Source organism: Tamandua tetradactyla, chromosome 10 (assembly GCF_023851605.1).
Source record: "Tamandua tetradactyla isolate mTamTet1 chromosome 10, mTamTet1.pri, whole genome shotgun sequence".
Lineage (NCBI taxonomy): Eukaryota > Metazoa > Chordata > Mammalia > Pilosa > Myrmecophagidae > Tamandua > Tamandua tetradactyla.
The window spans coordinates 7,557,392-7,584,692 of record NC_135336.1 but is presented as its reverse complement, the minus strand read 5'-3'; the positions used below and the strand labels follow the sequence as shown (position 1 = coordinate 7,584,692).

The 27,301-nt window shown below is 37.7% G+C and overlaps 1 protein-coding gene across 6 annotated transcripts in view; it reads right to left on the bottom strand.

Annotated features, from left to right (window-relative positions):
• LPP (LIM domain containing preferred translocation partner in lipoma) overlaps window positions 1–27,301 on the bottom strand; it is a 696,418-nt gene that overhangs the window by 522,398 nt on the left and 146,719 nt on the right. The window contains exon 1 of one of the 6 annotated variants that reach the window (XM_077117863.1): window positions 4,730–4,776. The exons of the other annotated variants lie outside the window; for them this stretch is intronic. The gene's annotated coding sequence lies outside the window, so the exon portion shown is untranslated. Of the gene's footprint in view, window positions 1–4,729; window positions 4,777–27,301 lie in introns of those variants that run through there. 6 annotated transcript variants of the gene reach the window in all.

Genomic DNA, 27,301 nt, shown 5'->3' with positions numbered 1-27,301 from the left:
AAGACAAAAGGGTTAATCAAGCTGGAAATAACATTTATTAAACACACCATGTTTCCAGAACTGAACTAAGCATTTTATATACTTTAATCTTTAAAAATATTCTTAGACGGCATTATTGTTTCTATTTTACATATGAAGAAACTGAGGCTTAGAAAGATTGATTAAGTACCCTGATCAAGTTCATACACTTAGTAAATCATAGTACTAGAACTCACTTTTGGTACTAAAATTTATACCCAGGCTTTTAGAAACTCAAACTCAGAAAATCTTCCAGTATACTAATATAGAAAAGAAGTGGGGTTGAAGGAGGCCTATAGAATTGGATGGCATGATGAAAATCTAGAAAGAGATTTAAAAATGGGAAAGACATAAAGAATATGAGAATCCAAATCTTTTTAAGTCCTGGCATGAAAATATCTGATGGGGGATGGAGGGAATAAAGCTATGCTTCAGTGTCTGATTGTGGCATATAAGCCATGCTACATTTTTTCCAAAATGTACAATGCTAGAACTATTAGGCTTGGAAGTATGGAAAATCCAGTTACAGAGCAATGCAAAGGAGAACTTTGAACATGAAGCTGCCCAGCAGTAGAACTGATCGCTTCACAAAGAACTGTAAGCATTCAAGTAGAGCCTAAATGACCATCTGTTGGGGAAGGCATGTGTGATATCCTTGCGTGGGAGGAAGTCTGCATTAAAAAACGGTCCATTGCAATTCTGCGTTTCAGAGATTTAGCAGCCCAATACTGGGAGATAAACAACAGCTCAGATCTCTGATAAAATTTTGATAAATACCTGCAGAAGAGACCCCTGAGTAAAAACAATATTTTCAGGCAACACAGTCACAGTCAGCTATGGTGCACAAAGCATAAGACAGCACCCATCCTCAGGGAGCTGAGACACAGAGGCAGAAGAACATACATTTAGCAGAGTTAAATCAGACCCACTACTACGCAATGTGAAAGCCTAATAATTAATTAGGAAATATCATAACCAAAGGTTTAAGAAAGAAAAGAAAAAAAAAGACAAATGGTTTGCAGGTAATAGTAAGGGCAAGAAACATCTGTTTTGTGGAAAGAAAAGGAAGTCACCCAAAGCCCAAACTAAGAGCTAATGCATGAAGGTGACCAGAGAGCAAATCAGATCACATTTTGAGTAACCAAAACTTCTGTTACCAAACAAAAGTTTAACTCAAAAAGTTCAAAGTGGGAGAAAGACAACACTGTCATTGGAGAAGCTGGAAAAATGAGATCTCGCAAAAGCACATCCAATTTGTTTGAAAATGAGAGAACAATACATTTGAGAATCTGCAAGTCTACTTTCACAGTTTGCCAAATGCACTCATATATTTTCACACATTGCCCCTGCATCAACTCCTCCCCCCAAGAAAGCTACACTAACCCGAGAGAGAAGTGTAGTATTAAAGAAAATCTAATGCATGCGTCTCATTCTATTGCCTTGCTTAGCATTCTTCCATTAGTTTTACCAGATTTTACTGAAAAAACCAATCGCATAAAATGTTAACACAAAGTTAGAGTAATTTTACTGGGCAAAAAAAAAAAGTAGCTTTAATAGGGAATTTTTTGTGGGGGAATTGGAGTTCTGTGAGAAAAATTGTAAAGTACCATAAAAGATGATGGTTGTGTGTACAATTTTCTTTCCTGTGACTTTTAACTAATGTAACCTAGGTCAAGAAGGAAGTGGTTGCTTCAGTTCCAACTCACTGATTCTTTCATCCCCACAAAGCAAGAATTCTATCTTATCCAGAAAATGAACAAGCCTTCAATTGCTCCCTCAACTTCCCTCTCAGCATTGGCAAAGACAAAGCATGTTCTGTTTAAAGATGCTCTCCTAACAGCAGTGGTGACTACTGAAAAGCAGAAGAGCGATTAATCGCTAGGAGAGAGTAGGGAATATATGCAAAGGGTTTAGTACTGAAAAATATGGAAATCTTCATGTATAAATTCAATGGCTATATATGTAAATAAATCATCAATAGCTTCAGGAAAGAAATTTGGAAACAACTACCTTGAAATTCCTGAAACTGAACCAAGAGATCAAAAGAAAAGAAGCAATGCAAAACAGCTGGGTTCATGTCCCAGCTCTACCATCAGCTGGTACTGTCACCTTGGGCAGGTCTCTTTCCCTTCTCCTCTCCTGTAAATGAAAGGACAGGACGGTGGGATCCACAGACATGCAGGGGATTCCCTAGAACTTTCAAGGGGTCCCCAGGTTTATAATAATACTAAGACTATAAATTTTCCTCATTGTGTTGACATTTGCACCGACGGTACAAAAGCAATAGTGAATAAAACTGCTGGAATTTAATACGGTCAGACTTGACCATGGCAGACATTTTCTTAAAAATAAACTGATAGAGGGACCACGTGCGGTTCAGTGGTAGAATGCTCGCCTTACATGCTGGAGACTCAGGTTCGATTCCTGGACTACGCACCCCAAAAAATAAAAAATAAAAAAATTAATTGATAGAGCTTCTCAATATAAAGACTATAACTAACAGTATTTGCTGTTACTGATACATTCGAGTTTTATACTTTCCTAGTCCTTAAAGACTTTTTTGATGAAATCAGTGGTGCTATTAATGAATGTGATTTATTGATATTATAGTATGAAATGTAGCAACATTTGGAAGATCTGCGTAACTCGATGAATTAATATTTTCCAAATTACCAATGTTACAACATCATATTTCATATGGCAAAAGAATCATTGAAAGAGAGAAATACACCAATGGATTTTAATGTAAGAGTATAAAAAGTTTGTTGATATGATTTCAGATTCTACATTGTAGCAACCTTTAAGAGACCACCACCTGTCAAGTTTTGGCATAGTATCAAAGAAGAAATGCAGCAACTATCTTCGTTTTTCCGTTTCTTTTCCACCTATATATCTTGGTGAGGCTAGATCTTCTTCATGAACTTCAATCTAAATGACACATCATAACAAATTGAGGGCAGGAAAAAAAAAAATCTAGTGGCCACTTTAATCATGAATTTTTGTTGGTCTTTTGGACAGTGTACTTTCCTTCTCTTTTATACAAATATTTTTTATTAAAAATATTCTTTTGTGTTTCTCATTTTTAATTTCTAATATAGTAAATATGCATAGAATAACCCAAATAAATAAAAGCTCCTTTTTGAGATTGCAAAGTGGTCCTGAGACATAAATATTTAAGAATCACCTGACTAGTTCTATGCTATCACCTAGCCCAGTTCATATCTCCTTTGATTCCAAGCCAACAGGGAAACTACAAAGTAGCTCAGCTCTACTTTCAGATACCATTGCCTGCTGACCTTTATGTAAATGCCACTTGAGTGACTATCTGGAAATACTGAAACATCTGTATGGCCTCACCATGGAGTAAACCATTGGTTAGTCAACAAATATGTATTATGCACCTATTATGGGGCAGTGATTATTTAACAGGATACCTGAATCAGAATTCAGACTCACTACTTGGGATCTGCTCTTGATCAAGATACATAATTCTCTTAATCTCAGTTTCTTTAACATAAAATGAGAATGCCAATAAAACCTACCTCATAAAATTATTACGTACATCTAGAGATTATTAAACAATTTACTATATCCCTAGTATACAGCCAGCACTCAGTAATTCTTAGCCATTGTTATGACAGCTGAGATGTCTCTTACCAAAACAGGCTGCTTTCAATGTACAGGAAGAAAATAAAGAGATTCTAACAAGATATTACCAGAGGCTCAAAATCTCCCCAGTTGCTGACTCTTTCAGTTCTACAAAAACAGACCAGGAAAAGTATCCAGGAGTACTCGTTTCTCACCTCAAGAGCAAAAGAATCTGTCTCTAGCCAGGAATGAAATCAAAGCTATAATCATGATCCAGGCATCCCCCACCCTACATAAGTTCTTAAACTTTTTGTGGTCAAATGAGCAAGCAGTTCATACTGAGCATCATAGCCAGCCCCATGTTGACAGGACAGAGGACAACAAGGAAGTTAGTGTTCCAATCAAGTTCCTGATTAGATAAGAGAGAAGATTTTTCTTTTCCTTTATTTGGGCAAAAAGTCATGGTCATTTCACGACTTCATTTACTTCATTTAAGAAATGCAAAAGGAATGAGACTGAGGAAAAATATGAAAGAATCATTAGTTATGTTGGAAAAGCCCAATTTCATTTTTAAAGGAAAACCATGATGCTACCTTCATTTCACTTTATTTCATCAACTCTAAAGTACAGCCACTTCAAGTGTCAGTAACTTACTAGCCTGAGAAAACTTTAACTGTTGTTTAATACAATGAGGTAAGTTATGTTTCCAGAATAATGTATAGAAACGATCATGCCCCCTTAAAAGCACTTGGATCTTCAATCAGGAAATTCAATTTTAGCTGCAAAACTATGTTTTGGCAAAAGTGCAATTGAACTCAGTGTACTTGTCACATTTCTAAATATACTCCGGTCACCATGACAACAAGGGAGACTGATGGATTGCTTAAAAGAGTACGGTATATTTAATTGTCAGCATTTTGAACTGACTCAGAAAAATGCTGTGTGATAGGTCTACTCACCATGGTTACTGCTGGCTGAGCCCATAATAATAAAAGGTTCACATACGCACATTGATGATGTGCGCACAAAGCACGTAAAAGTCAGAAGGCTTTGTATTTCCAGCCACACCAAAAGCCAAACTTAAGGGGTACATACCCCTTTACAAGCTTTAGAAATGACTTACTCTCTTTAAGGTGCCACTGGAGACTCTCTCTCCCAGCCTCTTCGTATATACCCCCAAGAATTATATCTGCATCTATGGTCATTAAAGAAAATCCGAAATCAGATTCCTACACCTGCTTTCCTCTCTTAGACCAAAGATCATGAATAATTTAAAGTTATTTTTTCCTGGGAGTTATGTGTAATGAGGGATGAGAGAGACTTGTTCTTTTTGTTCATGTAGACCTGTTCCCCAGTGATAATCTTCTGGGATCCTTTCATTTCCTAAACAAACATTTCTTGAGCACCTATTCTATGCATGGCAGGCTTCTAAGGGCTGGGGAATTAGTGACAACAAAAAATGGCCCCAGTCTTCAAAACACTGGCATCCTACAGTAAGGGGAAGAAGCATATGCAAGTAAATAATCCATTAAAAAGAGTGAACTAATCTAAAAGAAAGGATCCATTAAAGAGTTTACCATGCACAGTTCTCATAGTAAGCACTGAGCAAATTTTACCCATTATTATTATAACTAAGGTGTCTCTTTCCAAAATACCATGTGCAACGTGCATAACGACACTAAAGACATACTAACCATGCTTTCAGAGAACCACAATTACTATGCAGGTTTCTTCCAAGGTAATGGAAGAGAGTAAGGGGAAAGGGCAGGTCTACTACTCTAACCAATGGATTGGGAAGATCTCTGAGATGACATTGAACTGAGTCTTGAACGATGAATCAAAGCAAAACTTACAGGGAGGGAAACAAAGAAAGGCCAAGTAAGTACAAGCTTAGCTTATACTTGGGGAAGAAATGCAGTGAGTGTGTTGTAGATCATTAAGCAAAGTAGTTCAGGTGGGAGATAAATGGGGCAAGAGAGGCCCATCTCACAAGGCCTTACAAGCCACATTAAAGTATTTGGAATGTTTCTAGAAACCATGGAAGCCGCACTATGATGTAAACAAGGGGTTGATATGATCCAATTAACAATTTTAGAAAATTTAATTACGTAGTGTGAATAAAGACCTCTTCACAGGCAAATGTAAATTATGGATACCAGTTCAGAACCCCTATTTTCACAGTTGAGGTAACAGAGGATGGCTTGAATTGAGATAGATGCAAAAGAGTTGGTAAAAGCAGTCAGAGTCAGGAAATATTTTGGAAGCAGAAAAAAACAACATTACCCAAGCATGTACTCGGAGCAAGGGCTAGCCACACAAATTGGACAAAACCCTACAGCATGGTGGAGAACATGGCTCATGGTTCAGCAGGTTTGGGTGTGGACTGAGATGCTGCATCTCTAACAAGATCCAGGTCGTGATGTTGTTTCTTGAACCACATTTCAAGAATCGATGTTCTAGGAGAATCTTGAGACAGAGACAACCACAGAGTGGAAGGTGATGAGAGCTTGCTTTAAGGTAATAATCGGTGGAATAGCACATAAGGGGCAAATCCAAGAGATGTAGCAAAAAAGAAACAGCCCGAGACTTGGTGACAAATAATCAATGAGTGAAAACATAGAAGAAGATGGTGGAATTGATTCTGAGGTTTCTTTAATAACATTGCTTATTGTACAGATAGAACTTATGGCTTCTGTGCATCTACTGCAAAGCACTTTCACAACTATTATTTCATGGGGCCATAGCACATCACTATAGGGTAGTGCCAGGTGAAAACCATTAGGGTTACAGAGAATTACAACAACAGCAACATCAATTATTTATTGGGAGCTTATTCTGTTCCAGGCACATTAAAACATGCACTATGTCCAAATCGGCCAACAACCTATTCCAATTTTTCAAATGACAAAACTAATAAAGACATTACGTAGCTCGTCCAGAGTCACTCTTGCTTCAGTTGGATTCAAACCCGGAACTGACCCTACAACCCATGCTCTTCACCACCATTTGCCTAAGTTAAATTTATAGGAGAACTGGATGCCCTGTGGGGGCATTCATCACCAAAGTCATAGTTCCCTACAAATCTGTCTAAGCCTCAAGACTGCACACTTGATACAAAGTCTCTAGTAGCAGGAAGAAATAAGGTACCCAAGGTGCAGTGGCCAGTGACTCATTTCACATCTTCATAAAACAAACATGGCTTGAGTGCTTCACAGGCCATTCACCACGCTTAAGCTCAGATTCACGTCTCTGCACTCCTACTCCAGTTTGTTCACAGCCCATTTTTACCTTCTTGACTTTCTTCTTGTTTTGCCTTTTAACTTTTTCCTGCTCATCAAGTAACTGGCTTTCTACACAGTGATGTTTGGAGAAAGGATGTGAGAAAGAGGCCCCCATTTGGGAAGACATATGGTGAAGGGTAATGAATATCGACAAGGCATCAGTAGATAAGAAAGATGAGCTTGCATATTTCCCCAGCCCAGGAAATGGGCAAGAAATGAGCCACAAGATCCTCCTTGCAGTCACTTACACTGTGCTTTCCCAAGATGATTCACAGGTATGGCTCCACAGACCTGACAAAAGGAACCATCTTCTGGAAGATGAAAGGATGTTTTTATGCTTGCTGTTTTTTGGGGTTTTTTTATTTGTTCCTTCTCAAGTAATAACTATTAATTGTACTACGCAGGCAGGACAGAGATGAGTCTACCGGGAAGCCAGCACAAATCCATCAAGTGCTTTTAGCCTAGGCTTTTTAGAAGCAATTGCTCACCACATTTTCCCTGCCCTTTTTTCTCACACAGCTAGAATTAAAGTGGACTTTACCACACTATCACCTCTATGCCCTCCTCCCCTACTTCCAATGAACATAAAAGATGGCTTATGTCTATCACCAGCAAAACCAAAAGATACGTGTGAGAAAACAGATACATTTAGTGTTTATATAGACTAAGCATGGGCCCTGATATAGTACCCTACATACATTAGCATATGACAACCCTGTGAAGCAGTACTGTCCGAGTTACACAGATGAAGAAACTTGTGCTTAAAATGATAAGTTACTTTTCTAAAGTCCTACAACTGAAAAACAGCAGAGCCAGAAATTAAGCACAGGTCTTCTGACTCTGAAGCCAATACTTTTCTACTCACTACAACTGCCCTGCCCCCTAAGTTCTAAGAGAATCCATGATTTTCCATTCTGCTCTGCAGAAGAACTAAAGCTTCAAATACTACTTAGAAAGGCTGTATATAACCAAAGTGTCTCTTTCAAAAGGCCTTTTCTACGAATGGTGAGTGACAAAGCCCCTTGCAGATTCTACAAGAATCAACGCTGACAAAAGGTAACATGCTCTTGGTGACAGTTCATTCAATGGAGTAGACAGAATCTACACCTTCTCTAACATGGATTCATGGAGGGCCTTGAATTTTCCAGCTTTGACCAAATACCCTCACATGAAGCTGCCTCCCTCAGGCAGCCCCAGGGCATGTATTCAGAAAGTTAAGAATCAAGTTAGTGGATATAGAGAAAGTGTGAGGGCTATAAGTCATATGTTCACAGAGGCTCTGGCTTATTTTGGTGTATAATAAAATAAAATAGCCAAATGAAAAGTTAATTTAGTCCAAGCTCTAACACCCTCTTTTCATTAGTATTCCCACAGCAGGGTAAAGTCACCGTAGTATACAGATCAATGTTAGAAAGAATCAAACAATAGCAAAACTAAATAAATCACCACCACTACCATCACGATCTCCACCACCACCAACATCATCATCATCCAATGCCCACTCTTCAGGCCTTTAGATATAATATCTGTAGTGGAGGCTCAGTATGTCCATGCAGTATCCTTTTCTGTCTCCCCTTAGGCAAAACAGTTAAGCATTTGAATGATTATTTATCATAAGCAAAGCTGATATGAACACTTGATGGTGATAGTAATTAAATCAAAAATAAATAGACACTTGGGTCAATCTTCTTTACTTTTGGTGGCTATCCTAAGAACACGGGTTGCCTTATAAAGGTGGTTATTTTTCTGCCTGATAAAGGTGGTTATTTTTCTCTTTCAATCATAAATATAGGGCAGCTTCATAAGGTTTTCTCCTTTCTAAAAGTTTTTTTTTTTTTTTAGTTAATGCACATTAACCACCTCCAACTCGCTAGTTAGTGTGTGGTTTTACGGAGAAAGGAAGGTAGAAAGAGAAAAAGACACAATCCCTATTTTCAAAGGCTCAAAGCCTGGTAGCTAAGGCCAAGCACAAAATGTTGTGATTTTTTTTTTTAAGTCAGCAAGTTATGTTCTCAATTATGAAAATACCAAATGTCAGATTCTTCTCCAGTCCAAGCAATAATGTAAAATGAGCCAATTCTTCTGAATCAGACTTTTTAATGAAAATTATGACTGTTGAAGCTTTTCCCTTTAATGCCAATATTATTAGAACTTAGAGGAGAACACAAGGTCAATTTACTATGTGCCATATTACACCAGGGCTCTCACACAGCACTGCCCAAGAGAAACACAAACATGAGCCACATAAGTGATTTTAAATTTTCTCATAGCCACATTCTTTTAAAAAGTGAAATGAAATGGGTGAAATTAATACTAACAAGAACATTCATTTTTACCAATATATCCAAAATATTATACTTTCAACATGTGGCACTAGCCACATTTCAAGGACTCAATAGCCACACATGGCTAGTAACAATCATACTGGACAATGCAGCTGCAATATCTCCTCTACCTTCAACTTCTGCTCAATGAACAGAGCAAAATATTTGTTGGAGATAAGTTTAACAATAGACATCAAGAAACAGATCCAACCCTCCCAATATTATACTGGATTTCACTCAACCCTACATCTCAAGACAAAGATATTCCAAGACAGTATGATGGCAAATACCAGAGAGGGAAACAACTTCACCCCATGTTGTGAGGATGAAAATAAACAAACAGGACTAAGGATTACTACCAATAAAATGGCAACTTAGCCATCACTCCCCATTCAGACACCTTTTCTACTGATCCTACCACATATAGGAACTAAAATTCTTCCCTCTAGCCTTCTGTGCCTTGAAAGAAGAGTCCATTTCCAGCTGTAGTCACTAATATTTCCTCTTCCCAAGGTTACTGTACAACCTCTGTGAATAACACAGAGTAGGTAAACATTCAGTAAATGTACAGTGCATCAATATACAAAGCTACCGAAAGGAATAGGTGAGAGGACCTTCTCTCCATACATTCTGGTTTTCTTCATGGGTAGGGGAAATGCTGTTCCTTTGTCAACTGATAAAGAGCTCACTCTCCCTCCATCAGTCTTCATTGGTTCTTCCTCCCCAGTAGGCAGAGGGATGATGTTACCTGACTAGTGAATTGCTGACATCCATTAAGACAAATATATCAAAAGGAAGGATGGTCACCAGTAGCCAGAGAGAGAGATGGGCAGGGTCTCTCTCTCTCTGTCTCACTGCTTCCTGCTTTGTGTAGGGCTCCCCTTCTACTGGGTAATGGGTTTCTAAGGCAGGCCTCAACCCTTGCTTGCTGGGTAAGTATATACAAAACCAGCACTGTAGTCCAACCTCCCCTCTGGTGGGGCCCCAGGGTCAAGATTGATGGGCAGGCTCTACGTAGACCTGACTTAGGCCTCAGGTCCTAGCCACATTCCCTAATTGAGTTTGGGGAGCCAAGAGCTTTGGGAGTTACTGGCCCTCCATAATAATGAAGCTACCAGCTTCAGGAATGGTTACCACTAATCTGCAAAGATGCCAGAGTGTTAATGGCCCCAGGCAACTAGTCTTTAATTAAAACACAACAAAACAATATGGATTACCATCGAAATGAACATCACCAGTACAAAGGTATGTTGATATGTGTACTAGGAAGCTATAAGAAGGGCATTGCACCTTTCTATGGTCTACTTGTCAAAACTCTACAAACCCAGTCTAATCAGAGAAAACGTCAGACCAACTCAAACTGAGGGACATTCTACAAAATTCCTGATCAATACTCATTAGGTATCAAAGTCATGAAAAATGAGGAAGGACTGAGAAATTGTCACAGATTGGAGGAAACTAGGAAGACACAATGACAAGATGTAACATGGTAGTCTGGATCAGATCTGGAACAAACAAAAACAGAGGAAAAACTGGAGGAATCCAAATGAAATCTGTAATTTAATTAAGAGTGTTGTAACAATGATAATTTCTACGCTTTGAAAAAGGTGCTTTTTTTATAAAAGATACTAGCATTAGAGGAAGCTGGGTAAAGGGTATACAGGAACTCTCTAAATTACTTCAAAATTAATAGTTAAAAAAAAAGAAAACTCATCACCAGCAACAATAGGTAAAAATTACTGGGAGTTGAATACCCTCAAGCTGCTCCCAACCAAACGAAAACTCCGACAGGAAAAGAGTGACTAACAATGAACTATAATAAAAGGCATTACATAAAGTGATTTATTAGTTTTTGTTGTAATAATAAATTTAAAGCATTTCAAATGCATTTGATTAGTTAAAAGGTTCACTAGAAGCGAGAAATTAGTTAAATTAAATTAGACTTTAGGAAATAAAAAAGTAAACAGGAATGAGAAAGGCCAACTTTGCAAAAACAGAAATTATTCATTGAAAAATCCGTATTTTTGCTTATTGCTGAAAATTTGTATTTTATATTTGAGCTTCAATGAATCACTCCTAAATCACATTTGAAAGGTTCAAAAATTATACTGGCCCAGTTTTATTAAAAGAAACTGTCTTTATCTCTGCTCCTGAGAAAGGAAAAAAAACTTAGCCAACTAATTCACGTGTGTTTTCAAGGATTCAGTGTGCCGAAACTTTTTAGTCCCCATCTCAAGTGTCTGTGTGGCTATATAAACAAGGTTTGGAAAAATCTTTTTCAAAGAATGACAGTTTTATTTTTCAATTTTTCCTCTCAGAAGTTACCTTTTTTCTAATTCTGTCTACTTGATTCAACAAACCAAACAAAGACCAAAAGAAAAGCAAATAATAAGGTGGTGCAATGGTGGCTCAGTGGCAGAATTATTGCCTGCCATGTCAGATACACGGGTTCAATTCCCGGAGCCTGTCCATGCCAAAAAAAGAAAAGAAAAGAAAAAAATTAAAACTCAACATCTTCCACAGGTACCTATATAGGTAGATGACTGATAGGTAATAGACAATAGATAAATGATGGATGTATGGGTGGGTGGATAGATAAGATAGACAAACATACAGATAGAGAGAGAGAGAAAGCAGGGTTCAAGAATAAAAGATAAAAATACATAAGCCTAGTTTAAAGTTGAAGTCCTCTGCTAAAGAACTTCAAAAAAACATTCCACTCCGTTTTCTATTTTCATCCTAGTTTTAAAAGAGTACATTTTCCCTTAAACAAAGGTAGTGAGCATCAGAGAAATCAGTCATGGAGCCCAAAACCTTTCAGATGAGGAAACAGTGAACCCAAAGGAGAAATGGAAAGCCCAAGTTAACTCAGAGCTTCCCTATCGAAATCCCTCCCAAGTGTTCTTTCAGTATTAGTCCTTAAATTAAAAAGCAAGTCCCAAAACTCTAACAATTTTTTCAAGGCAACTACTGTGACGAAAATGCTATATTAAATATCAAGATGCCAGGTGGGTCATGGTGGCTCAGCAGGCAGAGTTTTCGCCTGCCACTGTGGAGACCTGGGTTCGATTTCCAGTGCCTGCCCATGCAAAAAAAAAAAGTAAATATCAAGATGCAAAGACACATAAGTAAGACAAGAATCTCTCTGGCCCCAAGGAGCATTAGAACTAGGTTCACTCTCTTTGGAGAGCACACAGGGCTTTCTCAGAGAAGACTCTTCTCTGAGGATGCTGTTTTCCTTGCAGCCTCCCAGGTTGCAGATACAAAGTCCAAAGCCCAAGCTGGCATTTTTCTAATTGCCTCTCATCGCCCTTAGATCATTACTTCAATATTGAACGCCCTGACTCTAGCCTCTTATCCTTCTCTCACTTGTTTTACTTCTCCATCAAAATTTTCACTTTCAGATCTTCACTTTTTTCCAAGTTCACCTTACTCTCATGATTGAATTTTACCTCAGTGCAGGGTTAAGTTCATATAAAACACAATTTCAGGTCTCTCTTTTTTATGCTTTATTTGCCTCATACCTTTGGCCTTCCCAGCTCTCAAAGGGACACTGTTTGATTGTATTACACTAAATATAACCTTAACAGTCTAACATGTTAATAATGCAAAAAATAACTTAACAGCCCTCCAAATGCATGGCATAGAGCTAATTAGGTATTTACTTACTCATTACCTCATTTCATTTGCAGGACCCTAGTAAGTTAAATAAGACAGAATTGGATTGTCCGTTTAACAGAAGGAGAAACAAGGCTGATGAGATGGGAAGACTCAAGGTCCTTGGAGACCAAGGTCTACCAAGGTCTCCCAGAAAAAGATTGGTCCGCCTGAGACCTAAATCTAAATCTTGCCAGAGTGCTTTTCACTACACCACCATGCAGCCAAGGTTCCAGGATCCCCTGCGGAAAAGTTATGATGCAACAGTACTGACAAAGATAAAACTCTCATCTACACCTGAATTAGACCAGCATGTTCAGTTTCCTTAGAAAGGAAGAGAAAATCTTTGAAAAAAAAAAAAAAAGAAAGAAAGAAAATCCTTATTGCTCTTCTCCAACTTATTCTGGTAGACACAATTAGCAGAAATATCTTGCAAAGGATGTGGGTGTCCTGGAAGACTCATCGTCGTCGTCATTATAATTTCTAATCATGCTGTGTGGGCAGGTGTCCATGTAGCAGAAACACCATTGGTACCCAGATTAGCAGTTTCATCAGGAGACTAGAAATTAAGTCTGCAATTCTTAGACCTCAGAGTCTGAATCACAGTTTTCCCCTCCAGGATCAGCAAACACACAATCTGTGCCTTTGCAAGGGTTGTTGGACCTGCCAAATGAGGCAATCAAATATGAGGTCCACCAAAAAATGCATATTGGAGCAAGGGCTTCACAGGAGCCCAGAAATACCATTAGATGCAGAGACAGAAGGCCTAAGTTGCAGTCCCACATTATAATTCTAATTCACTTTTCTAACTTTGAATGAATCATATTCCTTCTTTGCATTTGTGTTTTCCTTCTCATCTGAAATTGGGAAGGTTTTAGAACTAAAACCATGGGTTTTTCAAAGAAGAGGTGGAAGGAGACCAGTAGGGAGGTGGTCGGCATCAGGGCCTTGGGCTCCCCCAAGCTCTGCAGCAGTCCCTCCACCACAGCAGTCTGCTTTTACCATTTAACCTTCTGGACTTAGGCTTCCCTGTAAGATTTCACTTGAACAAAGAGTTCAAGTCTAGAAAAATCATGGGCATCGCCTCTGTTATCCCATTAGCTCTAAAATTCACCCTCTACCCAAGTGTGTTTTCTCCTGGGCTAATCTTTACAAAGACCCTTTTTCCCAGGTTTACTTGACTTTAGAGAGGTTATATTAGTACATTTAGGAATAAATCTAAAATAGCAAATACTAAAAATATAATGTGAAGCATGCCTAATACTTTCTAATACCTTGTGTCAGCACATAGCTGGAACAAATCTAAAGAAGGCAGAGATGAACTAAAATGATTGGAAATTGTAGTCCACAGGAATAAACCAGCCATAAATCCTGTAATTATTTCACAAATTTTATTTATTCCTAAAAAATTATGAAGTACCTGGTATGCAATAGGCACTGTGACGGGCCCTAAGGAAATAAACAGACAAGGTTCCTAACCCCATACAGCTTATGTTTTAATGGGGTCTGGCCTTTTAAAAAGCTGTATGTAACCAAATAACTAAAAATAGCAAGATCAAAATCCTACATATCAAAACTTCTGACACATAGCTAAAGCAATATTTAAGGAAAATTGTTACCTTATATGTATTAATAAAAAAATGAAAATAAGTGAGCTCAGAGACAACACAAACAATTTAAAAAAAAGAACAACAAAAGAAAGCTAGGGATATCACTGAAGATTTTAAAGAGAAAATAGGCAATTACAAAAAAGTTGAATCAATAAATAAATACAAGAGTTGTTTTAAAATAAATGAGATTTCTGCTAAAGTAATAAAAAGGGGGATGAAGAAATAATGTACAAAACCACAAAACTTGAAATAATAATGTGGAAATAACGAAAAAAAAACTATAGAAGAAATTAAAATAATCACAGGAAATTATTCAGCTCCATGCAAAATAAACGTGACTTTCTTAAGAAACTATAATTTAACAAAAATGACCACAGAAGAGCTATAAAAGCTCATTTAGTCCAATTACTATAAAGAAATGTAAAAAATTGCTGAACAGCAAACACATCCACCCCTCCAAAAAAGGCACCAGCTCAAGGCAGTTTCATAGGGGAATTCTATCACATTTTTAAGGAACAGAATATGTAAATGCTATTCAAACTTTTTCAAAAAAGAAAAAGAAAACCTCCCAATTTATTTTTATGATGATTAAGCATGACATTGACATAAAACCTGAGAACACTAATACACTAATTCTAACAACACTAGAAATAATACACAAATTATAACCAAGTGCATGTTGTTCCAGCATTATACCAGGTTGGGAAATCCATTCATATATTTCACCAAATTTACAGGACAAAGTGAAAAGGTATTTTCTTAGAAAAGAAAAAAGAAGGTAATGCATATTTATTTCCATAGTTGCTAAAAAGGTATTGGATAAACAACCAATAACCAATCTTAATTAAAAGAAAAAACTCTCAATAAAATAAGGATAAAAACTTTCTTTTTTCCCTCTTACTTCCCAACTCATTTTATTAGGGCAGCAGAACACTGTTACATGACTTTGTCAGCATAACTCTGACAAAGACACTAGGAGAAAAGGAAACAGAGACCAATTTCCCTCATAAATAAAGATGCAACAATCCTCAACAAAATACTAGCTTATTTTTTAAAAACTACATATATAAAAAATAAACATCACGACCAAGTGGGAACTATACCAGAAAAACAAGATTAGCTCAGCATTTGAAAATCAATCAATTCAATTCACCAGATTAAGAAAATTTAAAAAGAAAACTCACATGATAGTTTCAATAGACACTCTCATAAAAAAAAAAAGAAAATCTGAACAATTTGACAAACCCATGTATATAAAAACATTTCAGCTAATATCATACTTGGTGAAAGTGATTTTTTTTGTGTCAGAATGGAAACTTTCTTTTTTCACATTGTAAAAGTTATATCTTTATGCAATCATCTTCAAGAATGAAGGCTACTAGAACACAGCTCAACAATTTTAGATACTTCCCTCTAGCCACTCCGATATACCGTAAACTAAAAAGAGATATCTATATAATGCATAAAAATAACCTCTAGGATAATCTCTCAACTCTGTTTGCAATCTCTCAGCCACTGAAACTTTATTTTGTCTCATTTTTCTCTTCCCATTTTGGTCAAGAAACTCCCTCAATCCCATGATGCTAGGACCCGGCTCATCCCGGGATTTCTGTCCCACATTGCTAGGGAGATTTACATCCCTGGGAGTCATGTCCCACGTAGTGGGGGGAGGGCAGTGAGTTCACCTGCCAAGCTGGCATAAAGAGAGAGACCACATCTGAGCAACAAAAGAGGTTCTCTGGAGGTGATTCTTAGGCCTAATTTTAAGTAGGCTTAGCTTATCTTTTGCAGGAATAAGTTTCATAAGGGTGAACCCCAAGATCAAGGGCTCATCCTATTAATTTGGTTGTCCTCACTGTTTATAAGAATATGAAAAATTCTCCAAATGTGATAGCTGAGTATTTCATCATTTCTCCCCAGTACCCCAAGGGGACTTTGCAAATACTTCACTGCCTAAATTACTCTGGGATATATCGGGACATCACACTAACCTGGACAAACCAACAAAATCTCATGGACTATTTCAGATTCCACATACTTATGGTGTTCACCCAAACTGACCATACAAGTTAAATTAGGTAATTCACTACCCCAAAAAAACCTTTTTTAACATGATCTATTTCTCAGATGAAAAGCTAACATCACAATTAATAAGGAAACATTAGAAGCATCCCCATTAACATCAGGACAAGGGAAAGAGGTCCACTCTACACTGCTGCTTATTATCTACTACTCTGGAGGTAGCAGACAACACAATTAGAAGCTACCTGTAAGAGCTATAAAAATCAGAAAGAGAAAATTATAGTCACTGGGAGATAATATGATTATGGAACTGGAAAATAAATGGGAAAAAAAACTCATTTAAAAATTATTCAAATAGGGTGGGCCACAGTGGTTCAGCAGGCAGAGTTCTCACCTGCTATGCCAGAGACCTAGGTTCGATTCCCGGTACCTGCCCGTGTGGGAAAAAAAAATTACTCAAACAAGGAGAAAATTCAGTAAAATGACTGAGCAGAAAATCAATGCACTGCAACCTGGAGCTACAAACACATGCAGACACACATACATACATACTCACAACTAGTAGATGGTAAAATACTATTAACTCAAGCAAGCTAGAAAATACCTAGGAAAATAAATATATAAGAAATATGCATCATCTATCTATCTAAAGAAAAATGTTAATGTCCCTGGGGACATACAAGAAGACATCAACAAATGGTAAGGAACAGTATTCTAAGAAAAGGAAGATTTACCATCTTTACAATGCATAATGTATAATATTAATGAATAAATTTAAAGCAATCCCAATAAAAATACCAACAGGACATCATTTTGGAACTAAGCAATGTGATTCTAAAATTCACTGAAAAACAATCACTAAAAGGCAGAAAATTTCTGAAAAAGAGGAACTAATGAACATGGAGTAGCCTTATCAGATAAAACATATTATAAAGCTATAATAATTGAAAGTGTGAAAATCATACATAAAGTGACAGATAAATGGAACAGATAATCCCAAAATAAAGGCAAATCCCTAAGTATTTAATTCTTAAATAAGTACCTAAGTATTTGGCATTAAGGAATTTAACATAAAATAAAGATAAAATCTTCAGTAGTATTTGGACAGGTGGATCTGGGAAAATATCAAAATGGATTCCTACCTCACTCTTTTACCAAAGTACAATTTAGATAGATCAAAGATTTAAGTCTGAGAAACAGAGAAACCATAAAAGACTTGAAGAAAGATTATAAGAATTTTTTTTTAATACTCGTATCTTTTACAAGGACGGTAATTTTTAAACAAATTTTAAAGTAAGGCATTGACTATGTAAAAGCTGTTTGTCTTTGTAATCTCCAAGTAAAAAAAACCAATGCAAAATGGCATGGTATTGCAGCCACTTTATCACAAGCTAAGGGACAATTGTCTGAACTGTTATAAATTAATAAGCAAAGTCCAACAGTACAATAGTAAAAGCAGCAAAGGGAGTTCACAGAAAAGGAAAAACAAATGGATAAATCCTATTTAAAAGGCTATTCAATGTCACTAATAATTGGGAAAAGCAAATTAAATCTCAAAAATAGTAGATATACTGACATAGAAATGAGTATCAACATATACACTTATATGAAAAAAGCAAGATGCAAATTCAAGTGTGTAATAAGCTCCCCATTGTGTAAACATTCTACGTGTACCTGTGTGCATATATACACACAAAGATCATCTCTGGAAGAGTATATAAGGAACTGACAACAGTGTTTGCCTCTGGGTTAAAGAAGAGGATGAGAGAGCTAGCAGAAAGTTGTCACTGCATGCCTTTTTATGATTTTTAAATTTTGTGCCATGATTTTGTGATACTCTAATTTTTAGTTTTCTTCAAAGAAAAGATGGACAACACTTCAAGGAGAAATAGAATGCAGGGGAGACAAACTGATCAATGATCTGCAATTTTGCAACACTGCGATTTAATATGGCATGTTGGAAAAATCATGACAAATTATCAGGGTTTGAATCCAAAAGCAGTTACTCAATAGTTTTGACTTTTTTGCAAGGTTTTTATTCTCTCAAATGCCTCTGTTTCCACAGCTGCTCTTCAATAGATTGTTGTAAAAATTACATAAGATATATAAAAGTATCTAGCCAAGGACTGACAAGAAATATATGTTCAATAAATGTGCCTCTTTCTACCACATGGACTCTTCTGAAAACAACAACTACAATAATAATACATCTGGGGCTGCTCTGTTCAACCACACGTGCTCCACCCAATCTGTAACCCCAGCCCTCCCACCCGGCTTTCCTTCCCACTGTCTCAACACCCGAGGGTGTTAACACCCATGAAGCAGGGGTTCAATAAATAATCATAAAATTCAAAGACAGGGAAATACTGGAAAACATCAGACCGAAATGCAGCGTTTGCAGAGACATTAGTGGAAGCCTTCTGTAGGTCAGCGTCTGGCCGAAGGCATGAAAACAAGTCTACTGACCCCCACTCTACAAACTTGCACTACAATACTCCAAGTACCTTAGACTCCACAGGACATGAGACAGGTGCCCCCAACTCCACTGGTTGCACATTTTTAAAGCTTGCCCTGCTTTACCTCCAAAGAGCAACATTTTAATTCTAAAGTACTGGAGCACACCCACCAGTCCGGCATGCCTGGCCTGTCTCCCCTGGTGGACACCGAGAGTCACTGTATATCCAAAGTTACCTGCTTTAAATTCTCAATGCACATTAGAATACACAATTATCCTTTTCACACCAAAAGGCCAAGGCAGTCAGTCTTTCAGATGAAGGGGATAAAAAGAAAGAAAGAAAGAAAATATGAATAAGGATGTGATCCTCCGTCCTGAAATATGCTCTAGGACCTGACAACTTAACAATATTTGGTTAAAGATGATGCATGCTTACAGCATTAGGTTTTGTTGATGGTAGGGGTGAGGGTTTTGTGTGTTTGTTATGCTATATTTTTCTTTCTTTCTTTTTTTGGTCTTTGAGAAAGACTCTATTATAGTTGCCATCAATTCTCATTTAAAGAAATAAGGGCAGTGATATTAATAATGAAACAAAAGTACTCCTTTTTACTCTCTGTGGTCTGCAAGAAGTTTCACATTTCACTCAGATCAGAACTCTGTGTTTTACTGATGTGAAAGTGTGTGGTTTTTGCGATAGCCAAGTTCTTCTAATATTCAACTTACTGTTGTTTCTTACTTGCAATTTACAGTAAACGAATCCCAATTTTCCCCTTTGTCAAAATCAGCCCATTTTCAAAACAACCCAGGCACCTCACACATGGCACTTTTCATGAACATGCGGGCAAAGTGGCTATTTGAGTCCAGTTTATTGGGCTATATACACTCTGAACGATTAAATAGATTGCCCAAATTTTATCTTTGGATGCCACAGGACATAACTACTACAGAGAAGCACAAAAGAAAGCAGGTCCCACCTTGGCTCCTCTCCTCCTCTCCCCCAATCTCTTCTCAACCTTCACTTCTGGCTAAATTTAATTAAATAAATCAGGGCTCTCCAGTCTACAAAGAAAAGAAATCGTCACTGCATCACTTCCTTAATCATCATCCTTACCTTGGGTAGGTGCTTCATCTTGAGAAGTTCCTTCATAGGTGCTTAATCAATCATGCTATCAAGACGGTGATGTAGGTGATACAAAAATTATCTATTAGATAATCCCACTGTCTCCTAGAAGAAACTTGGGCTAAGAAAGTACAAGTGAATTGCCCAGGATTGCCAGCGATCACTGGAGAGGCCGGGTCCTGAACTGCAGTTTAATCATTCTAGGGCAAAGAAGGGCTCTTTCACGTTTCTGCTTTGCCTAAGGAAAGCAGCCTGGGTTTTCGTTTTTTACTCTTTCCTCTCTGGCTCTCAGCTGCTTCATCATGGCTCACTACAACTCCATCAGCAGAGCTGGCAATCAGCACATACCTGGAAATGCCACTGTCTATGCCGCGATCTGTTTTGATTCTTCAGTGCCTGCCTGAACCAGTTGTTAAATATTTTCACTATCACTTGCCAGATGTGTCACAAGCAATTTACCACTAGTAATTGTTAATGCCCTGTTGTTTCAAATAATGTATTTTTATTTAGAAACTAGCATTCTTTCATGGCTATCACTATGATGCTGTTACTTACACTGCCATTTACTTTCTCAAGTGGAAGAGCAAGAGATGAAGTTACAGATAAGGTCCCCAGTTACTCCACTTAACTCACAGCCTGCCTTACCTAGATCGTAACCCATATTATGCAGTTATGTGAACTTAGTCACATTATCCATCATGGCACCTTTGAAGAGAAAAGGCTGAGAACTACTACAATGGATGGTTGGGGCGGTGGCCTACAGAAGTTAGCTTTCCTAGAAAGAAGAGGACCTATTTGAATTCACTATAGACTAGGAAAACCGGCACCATCAGTCCTTAATTTGTTCTATGGTCTGATGGTTGGGTAACAAACTTCAAATTGCCCCAGCTATAATCTCAAACTGCTGCACTGGAAATAATGGCCAAAGAAAGGCAATGTGAGGATAACACCTATTACACTATTTATACACACACACACACACACACATACACACACATACACACACACCAGAGCTCAGAATATATCCAGTCTAGTAGAGCGGGAGATCACATATGTCTGCAGTCCATTCACAAGCAGCCAGGAAAATTTATCCTTAACAATGTCTAAGATAAACGGTAATATCCCAAGTTTTAATGTCTGTTTTCTCAGTGCGCTCATCTTATACGACCATATATTTCTCCTCATTAGATTGTAAGCTCTCTGTGGCACAGGCCCAATTATTCATTCAAATAAGCATTTTACTGAGTGCCTACCATATGTCAGACACCAATCTATGTGGTAGAGATAGAGCAATGAACAAAAAGACTAAATCCCCACACTCATGGAGTTTACGTTGCTGGGGAGGGGTGGGTGGGGAACAGATAATTCACAAACAGGTAAACGAACACAAAATTTGTCAGAAAGCAATAAATGCCTTCAAAAAATAATAAAATAAAATAGGGTACAGAAGATAGGGAGAGTTTGGTAGAGGGAGGGCAGTTGTTATCTATATCACTTCTACTTCCGACCATTGATTTGGAGTTTTTTTAAAAAATGCCCATGTTTGGACTCTATCCATGGAGATTCTGATTTAAATAATTTGGGGATGGGCTTAAGGTATTGAGACTCCTGATTGCAACAAACTGCCAAGGTTGTATGCATGGTTGTAAAGGTGAACAGGCTTGGGTTTGACCTGCCTGTCACATATTATCTGCATGGCCTCAGGAAAAATACTTAATCTCTCCAGGCTTCGGTGTCCTTATCTGCAAAACATGGATAATAAAAGTAACATCTACCTCTTTGGAATATTGTGAAAATTAAATGATAAATGTTAAGTGCATAGCAGAGTGCCTAACACAAGGAAAGGTCACAGTAGATATTTGCCATAGTTACTGTTATCTTTTTTCAGTTAAAAAAAATATGTACAGAAGCACACACTGGAGGGCTGCCGGCTAAATGTGGTCTTGCAGGCAGGTTCTGTTTGGTCTTTATGGTGTGGACTGTTCAAGTACTTTGTTGTTGTTACTGTGATTATTGGCTTGATCAGGGATGATGTTATTAAGTGAGATCTCTCAATAGGGAAGTAGCTCTTGCAATGCTTTTAAAACATTTGCATGAGTTACCAACATGCAAAAACTCCAGAGATTTCACACAAAAATCTGGCAATGATGACCCTAAATTCCCACCTAGCAACAATTGGCTAGCACCAGGAGCTGATGCCCTTTCAGACATGAAAGCATGCTGTCTTTGACTTGCCATATCCCCCTTGGCACCCTGTAGCCCTGCCCCCAAAACACTCCCAGACTGGGGCTGAGGGTCAGCTGCCATTTCTCAGCATTCTTGCACTATTATCTTTCTGACAGCGAAGAGGAAATTGAAATAATTCTTGTACTTGCCACTTGAAGCCCTGAAAGTGGGGAAAGGAAAGCTAGATAAAAGGAATGTGTGTCTTCAAAGGGAATGGAAACACTTCTTAATGGAAGTAAAGGATATTTCCACGTATTAACTGCAAACACAGTGTGTCTGTGTCAAAAGCTACACATGTAATTTGCTTGTCACCTGCCTAGCTCTCTTACATAACTTGCCTGGCCCTGTAGGGTCCTACCATCTTCTGAATGCTGAGAAAGGAGCTGTATATTCATTGGCTAATTTATTTCACACTCTGTTATCATTTTCACAGAGAAGGAAACTGAGCCTTGGAGGAGAGAAGCAGCTGCCTTGGGTCTCATAAACCATGACTGACAAAGTAAGAGGCAGAGCATAAATTGTGTGATTCCGAGATCAAAGCTTCTTCCACCATACTGTGCTGCCTCTGCCCAGGGAACTATTTAATTTCATCAGACTACTGGAGAGAACAACTGGATGGGAAAATTTTCACGAAAGACACCACTAATTTGGAGTAGTGCAGGACTCTCTCCAGTCAATATACTTGCTATTTCCACCACTGATGACCAAGCCCACACCAATAATTTTGGGTGGCTTTGTCTTCCAGACTTTAAGAAACCTTCACGTTGCATACACAATGAAACCTGCTCTTTTTCCCTTTTACCCACTTAAAGATAATTCCATTCATAAATCTGTGGTTGAACAGATTGCAAAAAACAAAATAACAAAAAAAAAAATGACTCTCAGTGTGTGTGCATACATATTGCATTGAGAAAGATCAGATCCAATGATTGAAATGGAAGACTCCCACACTAGGGCCCACCTCAAATATTACTTTTTTGGCTGAAGTCTTCCCTGGTTCACCTTGTCATAATTAAGGAGATTCATAACTCTGCTTTGGATTTCTAGCTCGCATTTTATTTGCGGATAGTGTTTCAACATCCCTCTTCCCCAATCTAAAATTCCCTGATAAAAACAACTATGTCTTGATCACTTTTATATACATTCCCATCCAATCACACCACCAATGGTGAACACACAGCTTAGCACAAAGTCAGATGTTCAGTAAAACAGCTGAGTTGAGGGATGCAAAACAAGAGTGAATTAAAAATAAGACTGACCATCTTCTAACTGTGTTTCTTAAAGTTATTGTATATTTATTGTTTAGAACCTACAGAGATGGGCTTTGTGGGAATGCAGGGATTAGTTTCTTTTAAGTGCTTTCACTACAATGGAGCTCATAATCCATTGGGAGAGACAAATGTACATAAATAATCATAATGCAAAAAAAAATTAAAATGAAGTCTCCTAAGAGTACAAACAAAGAGTTCTGGCAGTTGAGAGAAATACAAGCGGTATGAAATTTCTCAGAATTTTGCTACGATCTTTAAGTGATCAATTAAAATATTTCTACCCAAATAAATATGCAATTTCTTTCTCTGTTAATTTACTGGCATTGCTTTTTTGAAGTTACTGACATTTAACTATCAGAAGAGCTATTAAGAAAGGTCTCAGCCATAATGGAGATTTCAACTTCATTTTCATTTTTTTTTTTAAAGGAAGCTTAAGAAAAAGAACCTTTGTATTTCAGTAATTCTGAAAGAGCTTGACTTTTCTGACAATATAACTGCAAAGGAACCCAAGTCAAAACATGTGAGAAAGGAAAAGATGCTCAAGATAATTTTAGTCTAAAATTATTTGCTGAATACATCCTGAACATATGCTAAGTACCAGGAAATACACTAAGCTCTCTAGGTGTTGGGGACAAAATCATGTCCCCCACAAAAAGGCACATTCGGGTCCCAACTCCTGATCCTGCAGGTGTGAACCCATTTGTAAATAAGACCTATGAACATAGTATTAGTGAAGGTATGCCCAAATTGAATGAAGATGGGGGCCCTAATCCAATATGACTGAAGTCCTTAGACGCAAAGGAAATTGGACACAAAAAGAGAAGCCACTGGGAGCAACCAGACACTGGAAGTCAATAAAACCCAAAAGACAAAGGAAAAGACAATGCACATGCATTGCCCTGTGACAGAAAACCAAGGAACTTCAAAGTTTGCCCGCCAGACAGAAGATATCAACTCATGAAGAAGCAAGCCTTCTTGCCTCTGAAACCATGAGCCAATAATTTCCTGTTATTAAGCCAACATGTTGTATGGTCTTTACTTTACAAGCCAGGAAACTAAAATACCAAATAAAAACTCAGTCTTTATTTAGGGGTAATTATGGGGTAGCAGTCCAGGAAAAAACATTATGATAGAACCTTAGAATAAGCAGCATAGAAGAGATATGGGCTAAAGATTCAAAGGGGAGAGACTATAAAATTAGAAATCTTACTGATAATGTGGCTTGGCAACATGAAAAGAAAATTAAGTTGAGTAACTTAACCATTTGCATTGTGCTCCTAGTTCTGTGACTAACTGAATAACAGAACTTGCGCAAATCACTGCCTTCCTTTTAGATTTGTTTCATTTCACCCCAGCATTAAAAAGGAGAAACAGACTGAATGATCTTTCCAGTGATCTTATTTTACAAATCTGGGCATTAGATTGAACTGCTCTCTGAATTGGGAGTTTTCACAAGAGAAAAAGACTTTTATAGTGCTGTCTGAATCCATTTGCAGTCTTAGATGTTTCTGATCAAAAGATTCAAAAGCACTGAACCTGATAGCAACATGGAAGTTGATATTTTTATTATAATTTACATGATTGATGAAATTTCAGACTTTGGGCATTATACATGATGCCTAATGTATGCAGGTGGCTGAAGGATACACCAACTGAGATTAGTGAACAATGGTGTATACATATGATCAAATATTGTGCTGCTACCAAAAGGAATGAAGTCATGAGGCATGCAGAATGTAAATGATCCTATGGGAGATTTGCTAAAGCAAAATAAGCCAGAAAGAAAGGAGCAGTTATTGTACAGTCTCCTCTGGAAAATGCTTATAAAAAAACAGGGGCCTAAACTGTAAGCTCTAATAGCAGACACATTTAGTCCTGGTAATTATTATTTCTGGATTTTGAGGGACTGTTTTATATAGGTATAACCTGGTATTTAGAGATAAGAATGACGTTGATCAGGTTAGGATTAAGGTAATCCAGAACACAGGGGTAAGGAAGACATTGTCCATATTTTAGAACCACACATATTCTTTGAGACCAAAGGAAGAAAGGTTTATTTTGTCTGGAACCTAAATTTTCTGTAGCGCATAATCTAACTCAATCTGTCTGGATAGCTCATTTGAACAACTGAAATACAGGAAGCTAGAATAAGAATGAATGCTTTTAATCCTGTATAGCTTAATGTAATGCCTGGATATATCCTAGAATGTATTAAGCAAATAATCAAAAAAGTATTGGCAAAGCCCCCTGAGGGATGGGAGAAAAAAGATGGAGCTATTAAACTTTACTAAAAGGGAATCTACTGAGACTGTGTCAAACATTAGGGACACAAATCAATAGGCCAAGCCCTTAATCTTGAGGCTTGCTCTTGTGAAGCTTATGTAGGTAGCGGAGAAGCTTAGCCTTTCCATAGGTATGCCTAAGAGTTACTTCTGGAGGACCTCTTTTGTTGCTCAGATGTAGCTTCACTCTCTCTAAACCCAATTCTGTAAGTGAAATCATTGCCCTCCTCAATAGGTGGTAATGACATCCAGGGGTGAAAGTCTCCCTGGAGGTGTGGGAGATGACTTCCAGGGAGGAGTTTGGCCATGGCACTGTGGGACCAACAATCCATCCTGATGAAAAGGGGGAAAAGAAGTATAACTAATAAAATGGCTGAGAGAGTTCAAATAGGGATGAGAGGCTACTCTGGAGGTCACTCTTACACAAGCGTCAGTTAGACACTGCTACCTATCATAACTTGCCAAACCCCAATCAAAACCATTCCAGCCAATCCTAAAGAATACTTAGGGCATTATACAAGATTCTACAAAGGTTCCATGCACTAGGATAACTTTCCAGAAACCTACAACCTCCAGATGGGCCCCTGGACCAGATAAGTCCTGAAACCTAGAAGGCCCGGCATCTCCAGAACATCAGTTACTTCCATCTCCCTACCCCATATTATTGACAGACCCTTCCAACATGAAAAAGTTAGAATAACTTTTTCAGCCCAAATAACCCTAAAGAGCAGGACAGAAAAATCAGAAGTGATGGTGGAGTTATACACAGAAGGTAGACTTTAACAAATGAATATGATTGCTGAATCATTAAGTTGATATTTCTTTTAGCCTCTAGTATCCTAGAGCAGCTAGAAGTAAAAACCTAAAATTGTGGAATTGTAACCAATACAAAACTCTGAAATCTGTTCTACAGCTAATTGTTGTGCTGTGCTTTGAAGTTTATTGCTTTTTTGTATATATATGTTATTTTTCACAAAAAAGAAAAAAAAGTCTATTGTGATGATTAAAAAAAAAAAAAACATATTTATTCCTTCTGGCCTCTTATATCCTGGAGCAGCTAGAAGGAAAAATCTGAGATGATGGTATGGTAGCCCATGACATACTCTGGGATCTGTCCTCTTGAACTACTTGTTGAAGAGTGCTTTGAAAACCATTGCCGTTTTCTTTCTCTGCTTTGTATATATGATATAGTATACAATTAAAAAATTGAAAAGAAAAAAATTGCAAGCCATTTCATCATAAAGGTTAGAGGACTCCTACAAGATTATGGTGGTTTTCTCCAAGAGAGCCTCTTTTGTTGCTCAGATGTGGCCTCTCTCTCCAGCCAACACAACAAGCAGTCTCACCACCCTACTCCTCTCTGCGTGGGACATGACCCCCAGGGGTGTGGACCTTCCTGGCAACGTGGGACAGAGATCCTGGAATGAGCGGAGACTCAGTATCAAGG